Genomic DNA, 6000 nt, shown 5'->3' with positions numbered 1-6000 from the left:
AAAAGAATTTAACCTGTCAACCACGGGTACACTACAACCAGTTTAGAAAGTAAATCCCAAGAGAGGGATGGGAAGCTTTCCAAGAAATAAGAGACCAAGGTGTGTACGGTAAGTTGAAAGACTACACGAAAAGTTTCGGATACAAAAGTTAATGATATGTAGTATAAGCAAAAGTCCGCCTCTGTGGTGTAGTGGTTATGTGATTAGCTGTCACCCCCGGAGGCCCGGGTTCGATTCCAGACTCTGCCACGAAATTTTAAAAGTGGTACGAGGGCTGGAACGGTGTCCACTCAGCCTCGGGAGGTCAACTGAGTAGAGGTGGGTTCGATTCCCACCTCAGCCATCCTGGAAGTGGTGTTCCGTGGTTTCACACTTTTCCTCCAGGCAAATGCCGGGATGGTACCAAACTCAAGGCCACGGTTGCTTCCTTGTCTGTCCCTTCCAATCTTCCCATTCTTCTTCTTTATCTGTTTACCCTCCAGGGTCAATTTTTCCCTCGGACTCAGCGAGGGATCCCACCTCTACCGCCTCAAGGGCAGTGTCCTGGAGCTTCAGACTCTGGGTCGGAGGATACAACTGGGGAGGATGATCAGTACCTCGCCCAGGCGGCCTCATCTGCTATGCTGAACAGTGGCCTTACGGAGGGGGGGGGGGGAGGGTGGTGAAAGGAAAGGATAGACAAGGACGAGGGAAGGAAGTGGCGGTGGCCTTAAGTTAGGTACCATCATGGCATTTACCTGGAGGAAAAGTGGGAAACCACGTAAAACCACTTCCAGGATGGCTGAGGTGGGAATCGATCCCACCTCTACTGAAATCTCACATGCATTGACTGGAATTCAAACTGCCGCTACCAAGGTGAAGAGCTAGTGACCAAGCCACACGGCTATCACGTCCTGGTTAGAATAATGTCTTTTGGCTATTGGGAAGTATTGCTTTCCTTTAAACAAAGTAAAAGTTGTTCTACTATTAGACAGCTACGTCACTTAAAACACTACAACCGAGCTCGATAGCTGCAGTCGCTTAATTGCGGCCAGTGTCTAGTATTCGGGAAATTGTGGGTTCGAACCCCACTTTCGGCAGCCCTGAAGATGGTTTTCCGTGGTTTCCCATTTTCACACCTAATTAAGGCCACGGCCAGTTCCTTCCACTCCCAGCTCCTTCTTGTCCCATCTTCGCCATAAGACCTGTCTGTGTAGGTGCGACGTTAAGCAATTTGCAAAATAATAATAATAATAAAGCACTACTACTCAAATTAGTTAAATTGTTCTTCTATTCTGTCACTTTTCATACTTGTTATTGTAGGTTATTACTCATTTCCTATATAATGAAATTACTTGTTTGTCAGGAAATCGTGTGGCGTTGTTCACGTTTTGTACTGTTGACAACAAACACGCTTGCCAATGACATAAACACAATGCCTCTACCTTCATCAAAATAGATCCTTTTCACGACAGCTGACTGCCCGCTGTGCTGCTGAAATCTAGCGGGGTACTGAGCAACTAGAGGGCGATAGCTGCGCTCTCTCTTAGTCTGTGGATGAATTAGAGCCATTCGGTTACCGAGCGTAACCGCAGGAGGTTGTACACTCTAGCCAGTCAGTGAATTGCCAGCATTGTTGAACCGGTGCATTTAAATTACTGAATTACATTTGTTATAATTCCGTTTAATTTCGTTGGTTTTAAACATCTTGTGTCATCATCGAGTGTTCTGTGTGTTATTATTTTCATTAGCTTACTGTTATAATGGGGCCAAAAGCAAGTGTTATTGAAGGTGGAAAGATTCATGACCAAAGTTGGACGTCTAAACAGGTAGGTGCTGGAAAAGTTTCGAATTGGTATTCAGACGTGTTCGATAGAAGTGCAATTTTGGTACAGTGTGTTTGTTGTCACTTGACATGCTGTCAACCTCTCAGACACCGTGTTACATGAAGTGTCCGATAGGGTTTGGTGAATTGCGCATTTTACTTTATGGGATACAGTATTTCATATTTTACTTATAAAGTCCGCAAGTGCTGTCTCATGGCAGATTTCTTGTTATAATTATACTTTTCTTTTTTACCTTAGTATGGATTTTTGCACCGTATTCTGTGGCTGCAGTGAAAATCGCGCTTGTTCATTGTAGAATGAAAACACGACAGCCTTCGATCTCAAACTTTGGGGTGTTTTCTAACATAATTCTTCATATTATTAATTATCTGACTCGATGCTATCCAAACTATATCTTGCAGTCTAGACATTCTCACCTTTTGCATGATATTTCTTTCGCTTAATTATAAATGATTGATGATCAGTAGTGTCAAGTTCTTAACAACTTTTAAAACGTGAAACTCAGAAGTCTTAACCTGCAATCCCTATTATTAATAAATTATATCACTTGTTTCTATCACCAATTATATTTTCCTGTTTTGAAGTTCGAAACGTAGGTATTATTTTTCCAATACGGGCAGAGATGTGACCAAACCGGCATGAGCGCGATAGTTAAGTGTAGGTTACACGAGAGGGCCCCACCCAACCAACCATCGCCCAGATGTTGGCAAACTGTGTCATTGCATCTGCACTGAAAAGGGCGGAGCTAGTCAAATACAACAGAAGAATAATTTAGAATTCTTGTCAGTGGATTTCATGGCCGTTTCAGAGTCTTATTCAAAATTACATAATTCATGCGCCGCTAATGGAGGATTTGTACATATGGCTCTATGTTTATGTTTTTGTTTTGCTGGTGACGTCTCCTAAGTCATCTTGTTCTGTGTATTCTTCGTTCCAGTGCACATTTACGCCCATCGGCGATGACTTCAATGCGTGTGTAGGTTAGCACGTATAGACAGAGATCCATTTTACTTCAAAATGTAATATCTCAGATGAAATACGATAGGAAAAAATGGACAACCACTCCTTTAATTCTGAATTACGTAAGATACTAGCGGGTATTCCCGCGATGTTTAGTATAAAGCATGTTTCGTGTTTGAATGTGACATTCTTGCGGCATCTGTTCAATTGTATTGGGGAATATGTGAATTTCTATTTATTCTTAGAGACGAAGAAATTGTATCTAATGAATGAGATATTGAAGTAGTTACACTCTGCTTTTTCTACACTTCATGCGTGAATCATTAGATCTTCATGTTATCATCAGTTCCTTGGAGAAGTGGCTGTAAGGAATTACATTTTCGGTACCATATTTGACATAGTTCGGTTCTCACTGTGAATAAGAACATATAGACAGTGGACTTATTTTATGAGATAAGTTGTATACTGTATTTTGAGGAGAATTGGTATGTTTCATATCTATCCAGTGAGGGAGTGGTCGCGTTCAGATATCGATCATGAGCTCCATGTAGCCCGTTGCTGACGTCACAGCATTGCACAGCTCTACTAACTTTTCCACATATATCCTACCATCTTCATCTCCGAGAAGGGATCACCTCTCATGAATGATGCTATCTTGAGTGAAAGATTGTTTTAATTATGTTTTGGGGCAGCTTGAAAATCGCGTTTTTAGTAGTAATTTAACATCACCCATTAGATTTATCTCATTCGTTTGCTTTTATTCAGAACCAGCCACCGGTATTTCTGTATTTCAGTGTGTTCTTTAATACACGTTTACTACGCTCCTTTAGCAAGAATGAGAAAGGTTTTTTTTCTTGGTATTTCTTGAGATTTTTAGTAGGAATTGCGAAATGTGGTGGAATAATTGTTCTCTAGTACAATAAACCATTGTGTTTCTGCTCTGCTAGTGGTTTTACGTCGAATTAGCAAACTTATTGAAATCTTTCGACGATGCAAGGATGTGAAAGGACTAGGATTCGAAAGAAAGTGTTCGTGGTCTTAATTATGATACAATCCCAGGCTGGTGTGAAAATGGGAAACCACGGAAAATCGTATTCAGAGCTGCCGATGGCGGGATTTAAACACGTTCTTTCCCGAATGCAAGCTCACAGCTACGCAACCTTAACTGCACAGCCAACTCGTTCATGCGTCATATATTGTGAATTAGGCCATTGGTCAAACGTCAGGTACTATAATATATCTCTATCATGGCTTAACAGTTGTCAGCCTGGAGGCTGGTTAGATCCACAAGTTAGATCCACGCGAAGGTAATGCAGTTATCTCACTAAGCCAGAAAGTGGTATTGCAGCGCAACTGATCCTATGAGTAGGACCTGCCACGGTATCCAGACGCAATAGTCGTGTCCTGAAGGTCATTACTCAGCATCACTCCTACGTTAGCAGCTCCCTTGCCATTACAGCCATAAATGGAACTAACCGAGCGAGTTGGACGGGCGGTTAGGGTCACTCAGCTGTGAGTTTGCATTCGGGAGATAGTGGGTTCGAACCTCTCTGCCGGCAGCCCTGAAGACTGTTTTCCGTGGTTTCTCATTTTCTCACCAGGCAAATGCTGGGGCTGTACATTAATTAAAGCCACGACTGCTTCCTTACAATTCCTAGCCATTTCCTATCTCATCGTCGATGCGTCGTAAAGCCAATTGAAAAACTGAGACTTTAGTGGAAGCTAGATTTTGCTGTGGCCCTGGCATGAGATAGATGCAAAAATCTGTCAAGAAATACCCACAAGCGGAACAAATGTGCATGCAAGAACAGTTTAGCTCTGATTCTTCTTGGGCTTATACGAAAACTCTGAGCCATTTGACGTAATACTAATAATGTTATTTGTTTTCGTTACATTAACTACATTGCGCGGTTTCCGGAGCTGCTGAAGTGCCGGAATTTTGTCCCGCAGACGTAATATTATGTACAAGAACGTGCTTATTAAAATCTTGCGTAAACGCTTTTGAATTTTCTTGGTACAGCGAAACTATAACACAGAGTGTTTCGAGGTGACTTTTTACCTTAACCACGGTAGCCATTTTCTGCATCCCCACCTCCCGCTCATTCTTGAAGTGGATTTTTCTATGTTCTAATACCAATTCCAGGAATATGCTAGGATGGAAATATTTTACAAAGACCACTACCACTTTACTCAGAACCTCATTTCGGCCAATTACAAATGCTTGCATCATAACATCGCGCAATGTCAGAAATATAACAACAACAACAACAAATAATGAGTTTTTACACATTCTCTTGAACGGAAACTAAGCTACTATCAAAATATTTTAGGAATGTACCTTCAACTTAACCTCTTCAGTCCTAAAGAATCATATTGTACAACTAGTTGGAATAATAGGAAAGATGCCGTTAAACAAATTATATGATGTTTGGGGGCGTGATAGCCGTGTGACAACGTGAAGAATTCTCACGTAGTATTTTTGAACAAAATATCACATCTCTGTGGTTTGAATTCCATATAAATCTGGAGGTACTCTCTTCATGATCACTAATTTAGCTGTCACGTGAAACTACAATATTGGTAGCCTTAAATAGTTTTTACACATTTTTTTGAACGGAAACTAAGCTACGAACATAATATACTAGGAACTTACCTTTAATTTAACCTCTTCAATCCTGATGTATCATATTGTACAACACGTCTTTCTAGTCTTGCGTAATTCGACAAGTACTTTCCCTGTGGATGTACTCTAGGTGGAAGGATACACCCACAGTACCTCTTGTCTGTCATAAGAGACAATTAAATGGGGAACCCCAGAGGCCTCAAATGGCGAACTCCAGGCCCTTAGCAGAGTCTTGTATTTGCTTGTGCCTGACTCCTCATTTTCATCTTTCCTATCCGACCCCACGAACCTGCTACGCCGGCGTAGCAGGGGGAGAAGTGATACTCCCACGTGGCGCGTCCCAGGTGGCGGTTAGGGGGGGACCTAACCGGCTTGCCGGCGGATTTGAGGGAAATAAAATACCTCTCGCGGACCAAACACACCCCCCTGTGGGTGGGGGAGGCAGACATAGAATTCACCCACGGTATCCCCTGCCTGTGGTAAGAGGCGACTAAAAGGGGCGACCAAGGGATGATCCAATTAGAACCACGAAACTACTTGTAATCAGTATCATCAGGCAGGGAACACCATGGGTTGTATTTACTTAATACG

At 42.2% G+C, this 6000-nt stretch overlaps 1 protein-coding gene across 1 annotated transcript in view; it reads left to right on the top strand.

The window, feature by feature from the left end:
• The first annotated feature begins 1669 nt into the window (after positions 1 to 1669).
• LOC136867905 (protein still life, isoform SIF type 1-like) overlaps positions 1670 to 6000 on the top strand; it is a 500721-nt gene continuing 496390 nt past the window's right edge. Inside the window, exon 1 of the mRNA XM_068227017.1 lies at positions 1670 to 1808. The gene's annotated coding sequence lies outside the window, so the exon portion shown is untranslated. The remainder of the gene's footprint in view (positions 1809 to 6000) is intronic.

This window comes from Anabrus simplex, chromosome 1 (genome assembly GCF_040414725.1).
Source record: "Anabrus simplex isolate iqAnaSimp1 chromosome 1, ASM4041472v1, whole genome shotgun sequence".
Taxonomy (NCBI): Eukaryota; Metazoa; Arthropoda; class Insecta; order Orthoptera; family Tettigoniidae; genus Anabrus; species Anabrus simplex.
This window is presented reverse-complemented; position numbering and strand designations above follow the sequence as displayed.